The sequence below is a fragment of the Ictalurus furcatus genome, chromosome 9, assembly GCF_023375685.1.
Source record: "Ictalurus furcatus strain D&B chromosome 9, Billie_1.0, whole genome shotgun sequence".
In the NCBI taxonomy this organism is placed as follows: domain Eukaryota; kingdom Metazoa; phylum Chordata; class Actinopteri; order Siluriformes; family Ictaluridae; genus Ictalurus; species Ictalurus furcatus.
This window is the reverse complement of record NC_071263.1, coordinates 30,408,024-30,431,034: the sequence shown is the minus strand read 5'-3', so window position 1 is coordinate 30,431,034 and position 23,011 is coordinate 30,408,024.

The following is a 23,011-nucleotide window of genomic DNA, read 5'->3' as shown; positions in this document are numbered from 1 at the left end:
TTGATTAAGTGTACTAGCATTTTAATTCTGTTTGATGCTAGAAAGACAAAAATGATATTATTATTATTATTAACCTTCCCAAAAATGCTAAAACAAAATCTTGATGTTTTAGTTCCCGTTTACTAGCATGACAGATTTCCTTTGCTAGATCCTATATTTATCTTGAATATCTGCTAGCTGTCTGATGCTAGATTAGCCGTTTGAAACTTGACCCCAAGAGTGAAAGGGGATTCTCTGTTATGTGGCGTACAGTAATCCTGTTCCGGGGTCACGCCAGGCTTTAGCGTGCTAGCTGCTAAAGCCTCCGCTGCTGCTACTGCTGCTGCCGGTCCCCCATTAGCGAGGCCATTTGTATACGAGGCGGTAATTACACGGCACGAGCCCTGGGGCATACAGTGACCGATTTCACCTTTCAGAAATATACGATTCAAACACAATATAATTACGGCTGTGTGTTAAATGAGTAATGAAGTCGGCCCCTCTGCGCCCCACGATTTCCATTCCCAGGCGCCATTTGTAAATATTTCTTCGCTAATTCTCCTCACATTTATTCCCCCCGCTAGCAAGTTGAAGAAATCGATTTCAGCTTTAGCAAGCAACGGCTCTCGCAATACCGCTGAATTTCCGTGCTTCATTCTTAATTTTATTTATATATTTCATTTTATTTATTTATGGACACGCAGTCGAGGGAGCAGCGCTGTGATTTCTTTCTTTCTTTCTTTCATTCTTTCGTTTTTCCCCCGATCACTCAGTGCGTATTTATCCATTTTCAGAGCTTTCCCTCAAATCATCACTGAAGCCTCGGTTATTTTATGGCCTATTTTCAGCATTTTCTCACTCGCTCTTAAATGTGCTGTTTGGAAATAAACTTCTCCTGTGCACTCGGGGAGGGGGGGGGGGGGGTGGCGAATGGGGGGCTGTGCTCGATGGGCAATCCATCTATTTCCCCCTCTTTCTGAATAAAGTGTAGCCTTTTTATATTTGAGATGAAAATGTCAGTAATTTATTTAAGATGGATGACTTCTTACATTTGTAGCCAATAAATGAAAAATAGATGAGGCGCGCGGTTCTGGCTCGTTTAATATTTAAGGCAATATTAAAGCTCTCAGCGCGAGGGTGGAAGGAGTTTTATTTAAGAGCAATAAGACTATTGGGCCTTGTTTGCCAAGAACCTCATGCATATTGGATGTGCTTTTCTCGCTCCTGTTCCTCACACGGTACAGAAAAAGACTTTAGAGGAGCTAAAATGGCGTTGTTTCACTCCCACGATGTGTGATCTGTGTTATTGTTTCCACCGGGAGGCGGAGGAAAGAAGATGCAATATGGCTTTAACGATTCTGTTGACTGTATGATAGTAAAAGTGTGTTTGTGTGTTCTCGTCTGTCTCACTGAAAAGCAGCTTCGCGGCGCTAAAGGACTCGTTAACACATCACTGCTAAGGATCTGGATCCAAACAGTTTATTAGCAGATTGTGCTGTTAAATAAATGGAATAATAAAATATATCTCTATCTCCAGAGCCCAAATCAAGGGCAGAGTCAGTAACTCTAAAGTGCAATTCATATCAAATCAAATCAAGTTATTAGCAATGATCTACCGGTCTGTGAAAAAGGTAGCTGAAGTTTGTATTTTAAAGAGGGTGATGCTGCATACTGTTGGATTGAGTCAAGGCAGAGGCTCTGTAGCTCTACAGCCTGAGTTGAGTGCAGAGTCTCTATATCTAGAGCCAAAGTTAAAAGCAGAGTGTCTAGGCTCCAGGTTCCCTGTGAGGATAAGCGGTATAGAAGATGGATGGATGGTGTCTAGCTGTAGACACTAACTCTAGCTCCACTAGCTTTAGCTCTAGAGCCTAAGTCAAGGGCAGACTCTGTAGGTCTAGAGATTGAATTGATTCCAGAGTCTATATCTCCAGACCCTGAATCAAATGCAGAGTCTCTGACTCTAGAGTCCAAGTTGATTCCTGACTCGTTACCTCTAGAGCACGAGTCAGGTCCAGACTCTCAAGTTCTAAAGCCTGAGTTGAGTGCAAAGTCTCTTTCTCTAGGGCCAGAGTCAATGGCAGAGTGCAGGCTCTGTTTGAATGCAGAGACTCTACCTCTAGAGCCTGAATCTAAAACGGAGAATCTAGCTCTAGAGCACCGAAACGCAGAAACTGTATAGCATCAGGGATTAAAATAATCATTTTCTATCCTCGTTTTATTAAATCTTCTCATATTCAGAACCAGCACTTATACGTTATCTTTCTTTTTTTCAATTCAAAATTCATGTAAAAGCATGCAGATGGAAACACACACACACACACACACACACACACACACTCTCTCTCTCTCTCTCGACAGTGAGTTTAACAGCACTTTGGATTGTAGTGGTGGTTAACTGCTATATTAAGTGCGAGAGCAGAAATGTTCACCGGACAAATGAAATTAAGCGAATGCTTGTGGCCCATGTGGCCTGTCTCATACGAGAGAGAGAGAGAGAGAGAGAGAGAGAGAGAATAAATATAAATGATATAAAATATCTATGCTCTGTTACTCTCTACATCCCATTCAGCATGTCTTACTCTCCATATTAAAGCAGTTTTTTTTGTGTCTTTATGTGATTGATCTGAATTTGAGTTGCAGCTCTGTGATGAAAACGAGCAGCACTCGTTGTAGCGCGTGCTTCATCAGTTTCATCCTCGCTCTCCAGCTCGAGCACCGTAATTACCGGCAGCTGAGGAGGAACAGCGAGCGGCCCAAACACAGCTGCCACGCGTCCAACCAGCGGCAAGGACGAGGGAAACGGATGGATGGATGGATCTTAACGTAGCGGTGTTAAACTAAACGAGTGTCATGAAGCAGATGGAGAGATTTGGATCACGACCAAGGTTACGTAATCTACTCCAAACTCAGAGGCTCGATCTGATCCCCGTCATTACATTACGACTCGTTAGGGCTCGGACAGGCGTCTGTTAGAGAGAGAGACACGCGAGCACATGTCCAGCAGGACCTGAAAATCTGCTTTTATTGTCTAATCTCATAACGCGCACAAATTAACGCACAGTCAGTGTTTTTTGTCATTTTGTGAACGTACGTCAATGAAAATAAATGTACCAGCGATCCCGTTATGTTCCTTTAGACATTAGACGCAGCCTGAAACGATAAAAATAATAAACTTTTTCTTGTGTAAAATTCCAAAAACAGGTCAATAACGTACAACTGGACATTTGGTTTTAATCATTCGGATTCTGTTGGAATGAAAACCAAAAGTGGGCGTGGTTAAACAAGCAAGGAGCCAGACCTGCTAATCTATACTCCGTCATGAAGTAGGGTAGTTATCACACTGAAACAATAACATTAGTGAATAACGTTAATAATCAGGAAGCTCTTGTTACAATGCAGATTATACAGGCGTTTTGCATAAATGTGAATCAGAGGTACAGAACTGGACCTTTATACGCTTTCACGTACAAGCGGCACCGTGAAACGTCGACCTGGAGGTGGAGTCTATTCAGACACGCTTGGATATCATCGCACGTCTGTTTTTTAAATTTTTTTATTTCATGTTCAGTAAATAAAAACATACCAGGTGCACTCTTGGCTAGATTGAACTTTTACTTATTTATTTATTTATTGGTTATGTTAAATACGGAATTTTGAATTAAGAAATTCGTTCTGTTATATTTATAAAAGGAGCTTTAATTACATTTGACTTCGGCCAAATCAGATCTAAACAACTTCTGTAACTGTCCATAGCCGAGGCGTACTGATCAGATGGCATGAAACGATCGAGGCAACGATCATAAATGGATTATTATTGGAATAATACACAACCGGTGTGTAAAAAAGAATTCACATTTTTTTTAAATGATGTGCAAATAATTTAATAGGCAAGCAAAGGTGATTTGAATTAACTCTGCAGTAATACTTTTAAAATAATCCTTCCCTACATCATCATCATCATATACTTTCCTCATTTAAGGCTTCCAGAAAGTGGGCGTGTCGTATGCATATGAGATGTAAATAAGGGGTTAATGGGCATGGCTTGTTTGCACACAGCTGAAGCTGATTCATCGCCACTCATTTTGAAGTCCTTCGTGAATCAGACGCAGAATTGTTTACCGTATGATCCTAAACCTAACTATTTTAATATTTCCTCATATTTTGGACCGATTCTTTTGGTTTCTTTTTTTCCTCAATTCTTTTTCTTCTTGTTATTAATTTTTCTATCATTGTTGTTGCAATTTTTTTCTCCATATTATGGTCTGGAGGAAAATCAGAAGCCCAAGATGTCGTTCATCCATCTCGGATCATTTCTTCCCCCCTCTGTTACCTCGGCTGAACAGATTACAGCTGCTCTCAGGAACCTAGCCTCGGGTCGTCTCCTCTATATTCGCTCTTATTTATACTGGATGGAGGAGACCGGGGGGGGGGGGGGGGGGGGGTGCGGGTGTCGGGGTGTGGGTGCTGTGCTGTGCTGTTCTGTTCTGCGATGAACCTTCACTCCACCAGATGGGATCCGTGCTGTAATTTAACCTTGAGAAATTCCCTCATGGCCAATTCACATGGCGGTCATTTACTTACAGCAGACAAATTAAATCATGGTCTGTCACAGCGAGCTCTCACGCCGCTAGCGCTGATCTACACCATCCCTGCTACTGTTTACCATAACCGTAGAGCTATTAGCACGGTATAGCATCTTGCTAATATGCCGTCTCATCATCAGTAAATATCCATTAACTACACCAGGCATGAAGAGCAGTTCATATCAACGCTTCTGTTCATCAATTTCGTGCTGAATAAGAGGAGATTTAACACCCATAACCTGAAATGTTTCGTGTAGGTGTCTAAGTGTGTTTTCATAGAACAAATGTTTATTTAATGAAAGCATTTTTAGCGAATTACACACTAAAGCTGCATTACATAGTGGAGTTAAACACACTTAATTCTGAATCTTATACTGATTCACTTCTCACTACAACGATTCACCTTGTACACTTTGTACCGGTTCACGTCATACTCATTCAGGTTACACTGATTCACCTTTTACAGATTCTTTTAAATACCGATTCATCTTCTACAAATTTACTTTATACCAATTCACCTTTCTACAGATGCATAGTCTTCACATTAAATCGAAGCACTTTAGACTGATTCACTAGTTCACGTCTTCCTAATTCACATTATACCAATTCACTTTATGGCAATTCACTCAACTCCTTCTACTGAGTGACCTTATTATGATTCAATTTCTAGCAAGTAATGTCATACTGATTCATTTTATATTGATTCTTTTATGCTGCTTCATCTTCTGCAGATTCACTTTATAGCAGTTCATCTCTTAGATTCATTTTATACTGATTCACTTCATTCCTGTTTACTTTATAGTGATTCACTTTTTCGAGATCTAATTATTACTATCCGGATTCAGTTTATAACAAGACAAATTATAGTGGAAGAATCTATACTGAATCACCTCATGCTCATTTACATTGCAATGATTCACCTTGTGCTGATTCCTTTTATACTGATTTATCTTACACAGATTCACTTTTAACGGATATAGTTAATAGTATTAACATTATACTGATTCATTTCATTCCTATGCATTTTATATGCTCTGATTCACTTTTCACAGATCACTTAACAATGATTCACCTTATTCCAATTCATTTTATACGGAATCACTTTTTTCCTGTTCATATCCACCTTTATATGAATTTACTTTATTCTTTGTCACTGATTCACCTAATATTAATTCACTTAATAGTGATTCACCTAATACTGACTCACTTAATACTGATTCACCTAATATTGATTCATGTAATACTGATGTGCCCAATATTGATTCACGTAATACTGATTCACCTACTACTGATATACTTAATACTGATTCACGTAATACTGATTCACTGAATACTGATTCACCAAATATTGATTCACCTAATACTGATTCACCTAATACTGATTCACCTAATACTGATTCACTTAATACTGATTCACCTAATATTAATTCACTTAATACTGATTCACCTAATATTGATTCACTTAATAGTGATTCACCTAATACTGACTCACTTAATACTGATTCACCTAATATTGATTCACATAATACTGATTTGCCCAATACTGATTCACCTGCTACTGATATACTTAATAATGATTCACGTAATACTGATTTATTGAATATTGATTCACCTAATACTGATTCACCTAATGCTGATTCACTTAATACAGATTCACCTAATATTGATTCACCTTGTATGCATTCACTTTATACCAATTTATAGTAATTCACCTAATAATAATTCCTCTTATACTGACTGAATTAGTGAATAGTGTTCATTTTGTACATGTTCACATCACACCAATTTACTTTATACTGATTCATTTAATACTGAGTCACCTTATATTGACTTGCCTAAAACAAATTCAATTCATGCGAATCACTTCATACTAAATCATTCGATACTTATTTTAATACTAAAAAAAAAAATCCTGTTTTAGTTGTTTGGGTATAAAATCTAAAGTGGCTAAGTAGTGCACAGTACAGAACGGTTTGAGGGCTCAACAAAAGAAGTGAAAAAGGGGATGAAAGGAAAATAAATACTGTTGTTTTTTCCAGTTATTCACCACTGTGTTTTCTGAAATGGTGCAGTTTTACAGCAGGTTGTGAAAATGAGGGATATCTCAAAGCATGTGTGTGTGAGTGTGTGTGTGTGTCTGTGTGTGTGTTAGTGCGTGTATTTTCAGGAGTCAGGACCTCCAGGCCGATATGAATTACCCACAAGTACCACAGAATAATAACAGAAAAAAAGGAGAGTGTGGTCCACCAGTCCTGCACCGCGTACAAGAAATCGATAGCGATGCTTAATGCAGGCTGGATGAAAAATGAGTCTCAATAACACCACGCCATCATAAAAATAATAACAAAGCAAATAAAAACACCTCACAGACGGTGAGAGGGGCATGAAGGGGGGGGGGGGGGCGTGCTAAAATATAGAAGGTTTATTTTAGCCTTTGTGTGAGGTTTGGATTCCGTTAGTCGGATAAATGCAGCAATAAAATTCAGTATAACAATAAAACACAAGAGTTTTTATAATCACAGTTTACATGGAGGAAAGCATGGGATTAATATTTGTGTTTTTTTTTGTGCATCTCTGGTGATATTCACAACTGAAAATCAACTGATTAATCTCATCAACATTTTATTAATAAAGAAACACTGGTTATAAACTAGGTTGAAAATGGATAAAATGAACTGATTAAATTTAAAAAAAAATGTTTTTATTGCACTCCAGCATTGTCCATAAATGGCCAGGAAACAACTGGATGGTTTACACTTTACTTAAAAATCTGGATTAAATCGAGTCACTTTCGACCGATTCAACCGATTCACTCTATAATGATTCACATCATATCAATTCACTGAATACAGATTCAAATGATACAGGTTCGAATGATACCGATTCACATGACACCAGTTCATTTATTTCTTATTCGCTTTATACTGATTCACTTTTTACAGATTCACTTAATACTGATTCAACTTGTATCGATTCAATATAAAACAAATCACCTTATTATAGGAACAATTTATATCAATTCACTTCATACTCTTACATGTCACACTACACACTACACACTACACAATTATTTATACAGCTTGGACCAATTCAAATTATAACAATTCACTTCATAGTGAAATGGTTTATACTGATTCAACTGTCAGTGATTCACATTACACTGATTCACATTACACCGATTCACCTTATACTGATTCACATTACACCGATTCACCTAATACTGATTCACATTACACTGATTCACCTTATACTGATTCATCTTATACTGATTCACATTACACCGATTCACCTAATACTGATCCACATTACACCGATTCACCTTATATTGATTCATCTTATACTGATTCACATTACACCGATTCACCTAACACTGATTCACCTTATACTGATTCACATTACACTGATTCACCTTATACCGATTCACATTACACCGATTCACATTACACCGATTCACCTTATACGATTCACATTACACCGATTCACCTTATACCGATTCACATTACACCGATTCACATTACACCGATTCACCTTATACCGATTCACATTACACCGATTCACCTTATACTGATTCACATTACACTGATTCACATTACACCGATTCACCTTATACCGATTCACATTACACCGATTCACATTACACTGATTCACCTTATACTGATTCACATTACACCGATTCACCTTATACGATTCACATTACACCGATTCACCTTATACCGATTCACATTACACCGATTCACATTACACCGATTCACCTTATACCGATTCACATTACACCGATTCACCTTATACTGATTCACATTACACTGATTCACATTACACCGATTCACCTTATACCGATTCACATTACACCGATTCACATTACACTGATTCACCTTATACTGATTCACATTACACCGATTCACCTAATACTGATTCACATTACACTGATTCACCTTATACTGATTCATCTTATACTGATTCACATTACACCGATTCACCTAATACTGATTCACATTACACCGATTCACCTTATATTGATTCATCTTATACTGATTCACTTTACACTCATTCACCTAACACTGATTCACCTTATACTGATTCACATTACACCGATTCACCTAATACTGATTCACCTTATACTGATTCACATTACACTGATTCACATTACACTGATTCACATTACACAGATTCACATTATACTAATTCAACTTACACTGATTCACTTTGTACATATTTACCTTAAAACAGTTCATTTAAACTGATTCACTTTATAGCGATTCACATGATACTTTACGTTCACTTTATGACAATTCATATCATTTGTATTTACTGTAATGATTAAATAGTCAGAGATTGATGTTAATATTTATAATATACAGCATGAATTAGCGTATTTTTTCCTTACACTGATTGGATGGTGTTACAACAACCGCTACACCACCAATCACTCAGCCAGGACATGTTTGTTCTACAGCCACCAGTAGCGTCTGCATGTCATCACTCCACTCCTTTAAGACGCTGAGTCTTTTTTATTCATCGCTAGATTTGAACGTCCATCATTAACATTAACACTGTTGTGCCAACATGTAATTACCCCCCACTCTCACTCACTGTCTCTCTCTCTCTCTTTCTTCTGGTCTGTCCTGTTTTTGGCTGAGCTAACCCCTCAGTTTGCGAGACGCTCATTAAGCGCAGCGTGTTTAATTATATAAGAAGATAATTGCGGGGCTGAAAGCTGAAGCTGCGGCGCTTTGGCATGAGCCGTTTGTTTATTTTACACACTCACATCGCTAATCAATTTAATATGTTTGGGAGGCTGAGTCCAAGATGGCCGCCACCCAAATAGGATACATACACACACACACACACACACACACACACACACACACACACACACTCTGGCTGTTAATGGCTGTAATCTGCATAATATCAAAGACTGAATCAGACATTTCAAAAAAGGATCTCTCTCTCTCTCTCTCTCTCTCTCTCTCTCTCACACACACACACACACACACACACACACACACAGAGTAATTTGCTTTTACATTAAATAGGTTTTGTTCATGTTCTGCTTATTTAATTGTTTTCAGTTCCTTAGTTCAATTCCTTTTTTATGTATAAAATGTAATTTAATAAACTTTTATTTGTATACAATTTTTTAAAATATGTAAATTATTATTATTATTATTATTATTATTATTATGAATAATAATAATAATAATAATAATAATAATAATAATAATAATATTAATTAATAATTATTATTTTGAACCTTAATAACAAAATGTAGAGATGCATAAGCTGCATTTCAAATCAGTTGCTGTTAGTTACTATATTAATATAATAATAATAATAATAATAATAATAATAATAATAATAATAATAATAATAATGCATATCAATGAAATTAATCAAGCTGTATAATATCTAATTATATGTAATAATAGTAAAATAATATTAGACTATTAGTAGTGCCAGTATTTACAGCAGTATTTCTGGTTTATTTATCACTATATGAAACTCTTTATAATCCACTGCAGACTGAGTGTGTGTGTGTGTGTGTGTGTGTGTGTGTGTGTGTGTGTGTGTGTGTGTTAAATTATGAGCTGTAGGGTCGAGTCCATTTCGTCACATAAAGGACTCTTTATTTAGCGGATTATTTATTAACAGGATTATTGATAGCGTTTAGGGAAGTGGGCGGAGTCAGAGCTGAACGCCATGACCCTGAGGGACACGCCCCCTCACCCCACAGCGTTAATGATTACACGCATCGTCCATTGCAGTCTAACAAGACACACACACACACACGCGCACGGAGAGAGAGAGAGAGAGAGAGAGAGAATTTAAAATAAACAATAATAAAGTGAATGGAAAAACACGCAGATGAAAGAACGTTAAAGATAAAAACAATAAGTGAAGAACAAAACGAATAGAAAAGACTGAAAGAATTTGAATACATTTTTAATAAATGATGAAATCACATCGTAATGAAGCTTCAATTACACGAACTTAAAAATGGCATAATTAAAAAAAAGATATGCATGTTTTTAAATTGTTCTATAAAAATAAAAATGAGGAATTAAGGGGGAAAAAGGAAGAAAATGTGGAAGAATATAACATGAAAACATAGCGATAATAAATGAAAACGAGAGAAGAGAAAACAGATCAAAGTAAAAATTCAAATTTAAACCAACTGTTTTAAAGTTCGAGTTTTAAAAGAATGAACAAAAGAAAGAATGAAACAGTGAGTAGTGATGAAATGAACATTCAGGTGTGTGTGTGTGTGTGTGTGTGTGTGTTTCCACTGAGCATGAGCTGAATCGAAGCTGCTGATTGGTCGGCTTGTTATGACATCATCATTTGACAGGAATTGAAACATTGAGTGAGAAAGTTTCACAAATTTAATTAAGGCACAGAATAAAGTTTATAAAACACTAGAAATGTACGGTGTGTGTGTGTGTGTGTGTGTGTGTGTGTGTGTGTGTGTGTGATCACCGCTGTACAGACGCACCGAAACACCAGGACAGATTGTGTTGAATTCGAAAGAACTCTGACCTCTGACCCCGACGCTCCCCAGAGTCTCTTCACTCATCCTCTGGGGGGCGCCGTGTAAAAACACCGCCCGCTATTTACTCGAAAATATTTGTAAATGCCGTCTGTGTGGATGAGCGTGCCATATGTGTGTGTGTGTGTGTGTGTGTGTGTGTGTGACTCCATCCATATTTGCAGGGAGAAATGCGAGCCATAAGAAGGAAGAATGAAGTGAGGGACAGATGGATGGAAGGATGGAAGGATGGATGGACAGACGGATGGACGGATAGATGACAGCAGAGGTAGGCCACAGACGCCTGTCGTCCACCGCGTCTGTCTGCTCCACTAAAAACGTCCGTACTCAGTTTCATCTGCGGCCACGAAACAGATCGATAATGCTACATTACTGCACTAATCTCTCTCTCTCTCTCTCTCTTTTCACATACACACACACACACACACACACACACACACACACACACACACACACACACACACACGGCCAGAGATCCATCAGGCGTGCAGAGTGTAACCATCTCCACGGTAACGACGTTCGATGGTACAGAAAGCTACGAGCGTTAGCATCATTAGCGTAATCTTATAATCCAGTGTTTTCTCCACGCTCCTCAAACACACGTCTCTTACCTCATCACGGAGCAGCAGATAGTTTTCCAAAATGGCTCCCAAACTTTGGAATCATCATCATCCTGCTTCCTGAAATTCCGGGTTCGGTCTCATTCCCAAAAGGGTTTAAGCAGCACACAGTCGATGGAGTCTCTGTTCTGTTCATGTTTAATCGCTGGAGTTTGTTGATGATAGAACAGAGAGCTCCTGGTGGCTCGGAGGTTCATCGGTTCTCCTGTTAGACCCGAGAACTGACAATGTTCAATACTAAACGGTTTTATCTAATGTTCTTACTTCTCTTACAACCCAAAACATGGAGTCACTATCCTGAGGTGTACAAGCATCCTATTCTATCATCTTAAGGTCTACAAGATTCTCCTCCTGACCATCCTGAGGTCTACAAGATTCTCCTCCTGACCATCCTGAGGTCTACAAGATTCTCCTCCTGACCATCCTGAGGTCTACAAGATTCTCCTCCTGAGTATCCTGAGGTCTACAAGATCTTCTTTCTCACCATCCTGAGGTCTACAAGATTCTCCTCCTGAGTATCCTGAGGTCTACAAGATCTTCTTTCTCACCATCCTGAGGTCTACAAGATTCTCCTCCTGAGTATCCTGAGGTCTACAAGATCTTCTTTCTCACCATCCTGAGGTCTACAAGATTCTCCTCCTGAGTATCCTGAGGTCTACAAGATCTTCTTTCTCACCATCCTGTGGTCTACAAGATTCTCCTCCAATCCTACCCACTTAAAGTCTACAGGCTCTTCCCAGTCCTGCCATTTGAATTCTACAAGCGGTCTACTCATTGATCGCTGACTGATGGACCTTCTCCATCCAGGATTTAAACTCTACTACAGTCCTACTGACTTCAGTCATGATTAGTATATTGATACTTGTGATCGTTAACTGTAAATATATATGCTTTATGTAAAATATAATAAGTAGAGTAAGTCCATCAGATATAAGAATAATGTTCTCGTCTTGCTGCTGAATCCTGGTTCCTCTGAAGGTTCTTCCTCCTGAGCACTATCTTAGCTATTGAGTTTTTTTTATAATGTTAAAATGGTCCATCAGTCCATCATACTTGAGTCTGTTGTGCTTGTTTGCCTGTTAGCGTCTCACACACACACACACACACACACACACACACACACACACACACTTCTGCCTCTTCTCATGGATGCTCTGGTTTCACAGAGGTTTTCCTGGAAAACGTGAACACTTTCCTTTTTTTCTTGATGCTGTACTCTTTGAGCTAATAAATTGACGTTTCGATTAGATGGCCTTCATGCGCGGCCCCTCAGGAAACACACACGCCTCGGCGAAACCGAATAGTGCAGGAGGGAGCGGGCGGTCAGGAAAAACAGCCATTGATTTTCTTTTCTTTCTTTTTTTTTTTGTTAATTCACGGAGCGTAAATGTGGAGCGCAGAGAGTGCATTTTAACTTCTAACACTCGGATATCAGTGGAACGGGGGAGGGGAGGGGTGAGGTGTTTCGGTTAGGATTAAGGAGACATGGTGCAGAACTAGCGCTAGAACATCTCCTTCGTATAGGTGTGCAGTCGTCGCACTCGTATTACTGGCTGACTAACTAGCCAGCTTGCTAAGTAGCCGACACGCTATAAGCTAGCTTGCTAACAAGTAGGATGGAGGAATGTTAGAGTTCCTCATCTCCGGCTTTATACCTGAGACACAGTTGGATGGAACGTTGCACAGAACCGTAAAACCAGCCAAATAAAACTGACCTGGGATCCTAGAACCTCCATTCTGCGCATTCTAGAACTTCTAGATCCTAGAGCACCTTGAGGATCCTGGAAAAACCATGCTGGAATTTCTAGAACTGACAAAGGATTTTATAGCTGCTGATTCTAGAACCTTTATCATCACAAGTTCCAGATTTCACCACTGATGCTATAGCTTTCACCTTGAGGATTCTAGCACCTCCACAATGAGGAGCCTAGAACGTTCACACTGGCAACGGTCACACCTTCTACAACCATCCATCCATCCATCTTCTACCGCTTACTCCTTCTTCAGGGTCACGGGGAACCTGGAGCCAATCCCAGGGAGCATCGGGCACAAGGCGGGGTACACCCTGGAAAGGGTGCCAGTACCTTCTACAACCATCAAGCATTATATTGAAGATTCGAGAACTGAGCAGTTATTCTAGAACCTTCACACTGAGGACTGTAGAGCTGTAAGAGGATTCCATAACTCACAGAATATTCTAGAACTCAGAAGGGATTTTTATGACCAATGATTCTAGAACTTTCACTCTGAGAATTCTTGCACCTTCACACTGAGGATCCTAGAAACCTCACGCCAAGGACTATAGAGCTTACAGAGCATTCTAAAACCTTCACACTGTGGACTCTAGAAACTTCACACTGAGGATTCTAAAACCTTCACACTGTGGACTTTAGGACCAACCAAGGCCTCTATGAACTTCAATGTGAGGACCCTAAAACCTCCATTCTGGGGATTCTAGACCTGGTCAAGGATTCTGGATCCATCACAGTGAAGATTCCACACCTCAGGCTTAGGATTCTAGAACTGAAAGACGATTCTAGATTCAACAAATGATTTAGAGCCTTCAAACAGCGGATTATAGTACTGTCTGGTAATTCTAGAGCTGACAGATGATTCTAGAACCTTTACATGAAGGTTTCCTGAACTGACTAACTATACTAGATCCTTCACTGTGGACACTGAGGCCTCTTGACAATGCTGAGGATTCTTCACACCGTGGATTCGAGAACTGAATTTAGAACTGATTCTAGAACTGTCTGAGACTTCCAGAAACGTCACACTAAGCACAACAGAACTGGCCCGAAGATCTCAGAATCTTCAGACTAACTATTCCAAAACCGACTGTTGATTGTTGACAGACCTGTGATTCTGGAACCTTCAGGCTGAGGATTCCAGAACTGACCGATGATCCCAAAGCCTTCATTCTTCATGATTCTGAGGAACGGACTGATGATTCCGGAACCCCTGATGCTCAGCTGAGATAAGAGCAGATGGACGGGTTCCTCGCTCGTGTCTAACATGTCCATCTCACAGCGAGTGAAACCTGATAATCCCGCCGTGGTTCCCGCTGCACGATGGAAACAGACGCGTGTGTGATTTTCCTCCTTCTAAACAGATCTCACAATCTTACACACACACACACACACACACACACGCACATTCCTAAATGTTGAGTACATTTCTGACGTTTCTGGAGAGACGAGCACGATTGCACTATATTCCTGTAGACATCACACCAAGCATAGCCATAAATATCATGAAATCCCACAATGCACCGGGGTAGACAAGGGTCCAAACAATGTCATAATACCCATAATTCACGACGGCCTTTCAAGATGGTGGGGGTCGGGACATGTCCACAGTGACCTGATAATAGTTCTCCGTTCTTTTTTCTTTGTTGTGTTCATTGTTCTTATAACAGGCACTCAGTGAGAACATTCTTCCCTAGAAAACAAGTGCGCACTTCGCATTCGTGGTATTAAGACACAGCCGGCGTGTGATTGGCTGACGATCTTTTGATGACTTCATCAAGAATATCGCTTCTAAAGAGTGGAAACAGAGAGAGTGAGAAGTGGCTGAACAAAAATATGTGTGCGTGTGTGTGTGTGTGTGTGTGTGTGTGTGTGTGTGATAGATATGCTAATGCCCTCATTCTCTCCACTTCACTCTTTTATTTGCCCGGTTAAAGCAAACGCCTCGGAAAGTTTAATTAAGCCGTGCTGCAGCCCTGCACTAATGAAACACTATTGATTTTCCTTTTTTTTATTCCACATCACACACACACACACACACACACACACACACAGAAAATAATGGAGATTAGGAATGAGGGCCCGTGCCAGCCGGGTGGTCATTGTACGCTCGGGCCAATTAAATCTGAAACAACGGAGCAGAATGGACACGCGGTGTTTCAGGAATTAATGGAACAGTGTGTGTGTGTGTGTATGTGTGTGTGTGTGATGCAGGATCTGAAAGCTAATTAGGGACGAGTGTATGTAGATGTGAAAACACGCTGTGACCTGCTCTGTAATTATGCGATAGCGATCCACTGGCACGAGGTGGAGTTGTTATTTTCTGTTTCTTTTCTTTTTTTTCAACATCTAGCCGAATTCATTTGGCGCCGTAATCGTTCGACAAATTCAGCAGACGCAGATCAATATGGCGCCGATTGAAAAATGTCGCAGGCAATTAGTGCCGATCAGGAGTGTGTGAGGGGGAACAACACACCGCTGAAACACTGCAGGCTTTTAACGGTTCAATCAGGTGCAAAAAAACCACACAAATTCGATGTGTCTGGTACAGGACCCTAGTCCCTACTTCCTGTTCCCTACACGCTACAATATACACTCCATGGGCCCCAATCCCCTCGGGGCATGTCCCAAAACACACACCATGTTCCTTATGTAGGTCATAGTGCACATGGGATTTTTAAAAACACTCCCAGAGTAGTCTAGTAGAATGATTTAAATATAGATCCTCACTATATAGATCAATTTTTCAGAGGGCGTGTCCTAAATCACACAAAAGCAAGGTGAGTCTGGAAGCAAACCTGTTGCAATGCAATGACTGGATTCATGAGTAGATGCTTGGAACTGTTCTTTAGGACATGACCACAAAACCCCCAGTAGAGTGACAAATGCATGTTCGTGCTAGTGGCTAATCTGCTACATGAAGCAAATTAGTGCTCAGCCAATCATGACGCTGTACTGCTCTCAGCCAATCAGAACACACTGTACTGCTCTCAGCCAATCGGAACACACTGTACTGCTCTCAGCCAATCAGAACACACTGTACTGCTCTCAGCCAATCAGAGCACACTGTACTGCTCTCAGCCAATCGGAACACACTGTACTGCTCTCAGCCAATCGGAACACACTGTACTGCTCTCAGCCAATCGGAACACACTGTACTGCTCTCAGCCAATCGGAACACACTGTACTGCTCTCAGCCAATCGGAACACACTATACTGCTCTCAGCCAATCAGAACACACCATATTGCTCTCAGCCAATCAGAACACACCGCACTGCTACAAAAATGCTGGGTTATTTTTTCTACCCAAACGCTGGGTTGAGCCTTTTGCATCATTTAATGGGGTTATTTTCTCAGTCTCGGGTAGTTTTTGGGTAGTTTTGTGTAACCCAACCGCTGGGTTAGTGACTTTTTCATTTTCACTGGCAGTTGAATCAATGCACCCCTCCCCGACCCCGCTGCATCAGACCAACTCCTTGGGTCAAATCAACTCAGTTTGAATTCGCCTCAGGTAGAGGTAGCAGTTTTTGAGGCGAGGAAACCAAATAAACACAGGTAAGTTAACTTTCATCACTAGTTAGCGTTAATGCTGCTGAAAATACCTGGCCGAGTTTGTGATATTTATGCAGGGAGCTCTCGAAAATTTATACATTGTAAAACAGTAACTCAGCGAGGGATGATTAACTTTACCTATCACGACGGCTTCAAAAGTGAACATCATGTACTGCTTCCTCAGTGTTGGAGTTACACTGCTAGTGTCATGTGTTTATGTTGGCTGTGAAATATGGACTGAGGTTATTCTATAATTCTCTGAGTCTGTATCTTGTCTGAGGCTTCGAGTTAGGGTTAGCTAGCTGCATACTGACACCAGTCGCGGTAGGGATGAGTGATGCTAACCTAGACACTCACCTGAGTTAATAACATTACTTTAGCATCCAGCTCGCGGTGACGTTAGATATTCCCATTACCTTTTTGACAGTTAACCATAACGTAGCATTACAGCTGTTCACCATGATGTAACACAGAGAGTGGGTTAATGTTAACTACATTTAGAAAGTGTTTTGGACAAGGCAAGCTGTAGCAATTAGCATTAGGAGGATGGGATAGAGCCGTGTTTCTTCATGTATTCGCTGAATGTTTATGCTGGGTAACAGGTGCAGACAGTCAGTGGATAATGGAACTTTAGCAGGTTAACTTAACTGGTGTGTCTACAGTGCCATTTTGTTCATTAGGAGAGTGGAGGTCCAAAATGACACAATTTGGGATTCTGTAACACAATTTCTCAGTTAAAGCCCAAAGGCTGATTTGTCCATATTTTGTAGCTGACAACTAACCAACACACGTTTTGCTCTTTTACAGCTTTTCAGATGGAAGGCAGTGAGACTCTTATCTTCCCAGATGGCAGAGAGATTTGTAAGAAGATGCATCAATTCCTACATCTTTCAAATGTTTGAATGATTTTAATAAATGTCACTTGAATTTCATGCAGTTCTTTGTTTATTTTGTGAGCTTTTCAATAGACATTTTGCATACAAACAAATAGCATTTTAAGATAATTGTAGGGGAAAAGTATTTATTTGTGTGTTATTTTTAACACATCTTGTGTGGAAATGTTTAACATAGAGAATGGGTTAAATGTAGTAACACACTGATTGTGTTGAAAGTGACACAAAATGTGTTGTTCTTAACTAGACACGCAGATGTGTTAAAAATTAACGCATGATTGAGTGAAGGACCGTATCAATATATTTATCCATAACACCGTTACTGTACACTGGAAAAAGCAAAAATTTGTTTATAATGTGGTATATTTGACATTTTCAAAGGAAATAATCCTGAACATGTGAACCCATTTTATTTGTAAAAATTAAACTGAACTTTGGGTTGAAAAACAACTCATTTGCTGGGTTAAAATTAACAAACAACGCAACTTGATGGGTTAGTTTAACCCAAAATGTGTTCTGTCCTATAATTACCCAACTGTTGGGCTAAAAATACCCCAATTTGGGGTGTTTTTAACCCCGTGTTTCTTAGTGTAGCAAGCTAACACTTTCACAAATGAGACTTTATGTAGGGGTTATATTTGACGATTAAAATGATTTTGAATGAATTCTGTCCAACAGTAAATGTCTAGGACATCAGGGGGCGGAGCAACTTCACACTACAAACATTATAGTGTATAGTGTAAAAGTGCAGTGTTTCATTGTGCGATTTGAGACACTTGTCCATCATAGTGTAACAGACATTTAATGGGAACAAATGAAACGTATTGTCTAAAATGTCCCAAATGTTTTATAACACATTTCAGTCTGCTTTCCTAAGAAGGAGGCGATGATTTACGATTCACGGTTTAAGGCCCGAGCCGCATTCAGAAACGTGTTTTGGTCTTTTATATGCATTTTTTTTTTGTTCCTCAGTCAAGCGACAAGTTAACGAGTACGAGATTAAAAACACATTTCTCAATAAACAGCACAAATGGACATGGCGATGAAATCGAAAGCGCATTAGTCTAAATGTAAAAAAAAAAAAAAAAACTTTTCTTTTTTTCTCCCTCCCAACATCTACAACAAGCCCCCACACCCCCTCCCCCCCCCCCCCACCACTTCTCCACACTGCTTTTCAATTCCCTAAAATTATACTCGGGCCGATATCAGCGTCTAATGGACTAATAACAAAATGTGATAAAAGCTGTTATTAAGGGCTAAACTGCTGCGAGGACGCGCGGAGAAAAAAGCACAAGTTCCACGCTGAAGCAAAGCTTAATGGTTTTCCACATCGAGTAAAAAAAGGGTCATTTAAACAAGTACACTTTGTCCTTATTGAACTTGTTTTGTCTGAAAATGGGCCTGAGCTTTTTCCCCCGTTTTTCACTCACCCTCTTTATTTCTCAGTATAAAAGAAAAAAAAAAGAAAGAAAGAAGAAATGTATAAAAAGCCTGACTGACTTCTGAGGCGTAGGACAAAAACATAAACACACACACACACACACACACACACACACACCAGTTTTCCAGCTTTGTTTTATATACATCTAAGTATATTAGTAAGGAATAAATCACTGTGTGTGGTGCTGTTATCGGAAAATAACGAGTGACAGTATCACTGTTACTATAGCAACATGTTCTTGTGCAAGACACAAGTGTCCTTGGGCAAGACACTGAACCCCAAGTTGCTCCAGATGGCAAACTAGAGCCTTGCATGGCAGCTCTGCTACCATTGGTGTGTGAGTTAGTGTGTGTGAATGGGTGAATGAGAACCAGTGTAAAGCGCTTTGAAACCGCTAAGGTTTAAAAAGCGCTATATGAGTGCAGACCAGACCATGTTCTGAAGTGTTCCCTTTCAAAGGGAACTCAATGTTGCGTGAGCTTCACGCTGTGGGAAGCGCCCTCGTGCGTGACCGGTATCTGAAGCTTGTGTAACATCATGCCTATTTATATACCTGCCATGGTCAGGTGACGTGGCAATTAAGCACGTTGCGTGATATAAAAACAGCACCTGTGAACCACACCGTCAGCCTTATTATCGTCAGTGAGACTGCATGTCAGTCGTTTGTGTAACGCTTGCAAAAAGACTCTTCATTTTATCTCTATCTTTTCAAAATTAAAAGAAAGAAAAATCTCTTTACTTTTCTGTCCCTTTAAAAAAAGAGAGAGAAAAGTATGAGTGAGAGAGAATTCCGGAAGTGTGTCACACCTTGCACCTGTTTCATCACGGAGACGGATGGACACACTTTCTATGTAAAGTGTCGAGGGCTGGAGCATACTGACCATATGCTGATCGTAAAGGCCAAGCAGACAAAGAAGGAGCTGTCCTGAGGGACCGCAGAGGGACGTATCAGGGGACGTGAGGTTGTTAGGGCAGTTAGCCCCAAGTACTACTGTAGGGCCTCCCCTACCCAAGGCTGTCCCAAGTTTTCAGTGTTCTCTGGTCAGTGAGCTCAAACAGGGCAATGAAAATCTGATGCGTTCCCTCCAACAGAATGTGAAAGACTTAACATCACTAAAAGATCATCTGGCAGCGTGGAAAGTACTGCCAAACGTGTCTCCATGGGTTCTGTCTACTGTAGAAAAGGGTTACCGGGTCCAGTTCAGAGCTTAACCCCACGAGAGGTGTGCTCACCACAGTAGTCAGCACAGAGCAGAGCCCAATGTTAGCGCAGGACAAAGGTGCCATAGAACATGTACCCCGTTCCCTGAGGGAGGGAGGTTTTTACAGCTGTTATTTCCTGGTTTGCAAAAAAGAGGGGAGTATGCAGCCAATTTTAGATCTGCGTCATCTGAACTGTACTCTTCGGACATACAGGTTCAACATGCTGACGCCCAAACTTATCGTTCCACAGATTCAGTTTGAGAACTGGTTTGTGGCAATAGATCTAAAAGACGAATATTTCCACATAGAAATATCGCCAAGTTCCTGAGGTTCGCATTTGGAGGCAAAGCGTACCAATATTAGGTCCTTCCCTTCAGGATAGCTTTATCCCCTCGTACCTTCACAAAGTGCATGGATGCCATTCTGGCTCCAGGACATCTGTGTACCAAACTACCTGGATGACTGGTTAATTCTAGCATGATCCAGGGAACTGGCGATTCAACATCGATATGCTATTCTCGCCCACATGAAGAGCTTCGGGCTCAGGTTGAAACTCAAGAAAAGTATGCTTTCTCTAGTGCAGAGGACAACTTTTCTAGGGGTTATATGGGATTTTACTATGATAAGAGCATTTATATCCCAAACATGCGTAGGGTCAATCCTATCAATATTGAGCAAGATAAAGCTGGATCTGGGTATCCCCTCCAGTCTCTACGAGAGACTGTTGGGGCTTATGGCAGCAGTAGCGAAAATCATAAGGTTGGTCCTATTGCACAGGGACCGTTTCAGTGGTGGCTGAAAAGTCTGAAAGTAATCAGTGTCACGGTGTGTCCCCGGGTTTCTAGCTTTAGGTCACACTCTAGGGGCATCTCCTTATCGTAAGATGGTAATGACAGACGCCTCCCTCACGGGCTGGGGCGTGGTCTTAGATGGCTGTCCAGCTCACAGTCTCTGGAGCGGCCCTCATCTAGAGTGGTATATAGATCGCCTGGAAATGCAGGCTGTATTTCTAGCACTAGAATTATTTCTTCCTCAATTGAGAGGTCACCATGTGTTAGTGACAGACAACACAGCAGTGGTCTCATATATCAACCACCAGGGAAAGTTACGTTCATGCCCCCTGTTCAGGCAGGCTCAACTAATTCCTCTCTGGGCAGAGAGAAAGTTTTTGTCAGTGAGTGCAATGTACATTCTGGGCAACCAGAAGGTGGGGGCGGACATTCTGTTGAGGCAGGGGTTGAGGCCCGGGAATTGGAGGCTCCATCCACAAGCGGAAGTTCGGCCAAGTGGAAGTGGATGTGTTTGCCTCCTAGAAGACAACACACTGTCTGCTGTGGTTCGCTCTCACTCCTCCCGCACCACTGAGGCTGGATGCCATGGTGCACACGTGGCCAAGGTCACATCTGTACGATTTTCTCCTGATTGCTCTGCTCCCACAAGTTCTAGCAAGAGTTCGCCAAGACTACGTCTGCTGCTAGTAGCAAATTATTAGGCAGCTTGAATATGGTTCTCAGAGATAATTTACATGCTGGACAGCACTCTTTTGGAGATTCCTGTCCACAGGGATCTACTATCTCAAGCCGGAGAGCTGATTTTTCACCCTCGGCCGGAATTATGTACACTGTGGGTCTGGCCCCTGGGGGCACCAGCTCATAGACTCTGGTCTCACAACTGAGGTTGTAGAGACCATGTTGAACACTAGAGCACCATCCACAAGGAAATTGTATGTGCTCAAGTGGTGACTTTTTGTCTCGTAGTGTGTGGAACATCAGCTAGACCCAGTGAACCGTGCAATAGCTACAGTCCTCGAGTGCTTATAAGGATGTTTCTAAGCAGGGTCGGCAGCTTCTACAATAGGGTCTATGTGGCCACCATTTCAGCCAACCACGCCCCTATTGATGGAGCCTCTGTGGGGCAACATGCTCTAACATCGAGGTTTATGCATGGTGTCAGGAGGCTGAGGCCCATCTACAGGCCACACATACCTTCTTGGGACCTTTCTGTAGCTAAGGTCTGTCAGGTGCCCCATTTGAGTCCATAGAGTCCGCCTCAGAGAAGCTTCCAGTGGCGTAAGTCGCTGCAGCTGCTGGTCTGCTTTGGTTGCGACAGTAGAGATGATGCTGTGTCAAAGCAGCGCATCTCTAATTGAATAGTGGAAGCAATCTCTATCGCTTATGAGGTGCACGATCTCGCTACACCTCTGGGCATAAGGGCTCATTCCACTTTGGGGGTCACCTCCTTAAAGGCTTTGTCCAAAGAGGTACCCTTACAGGATGTATGTGCTGCGGTGGGGTGGTCTACGCCACATACGTTCATTCGATACTACAGCCTGGATATACAATCCACCCCGGGCTCAAGTGTCTTGCAGTGACCCTCAGGCTCGGGTCTTTTTGAACAGGCCATAACCTCAGTATGACGGAATGGGTATTCTCGTTCCCACAGCGT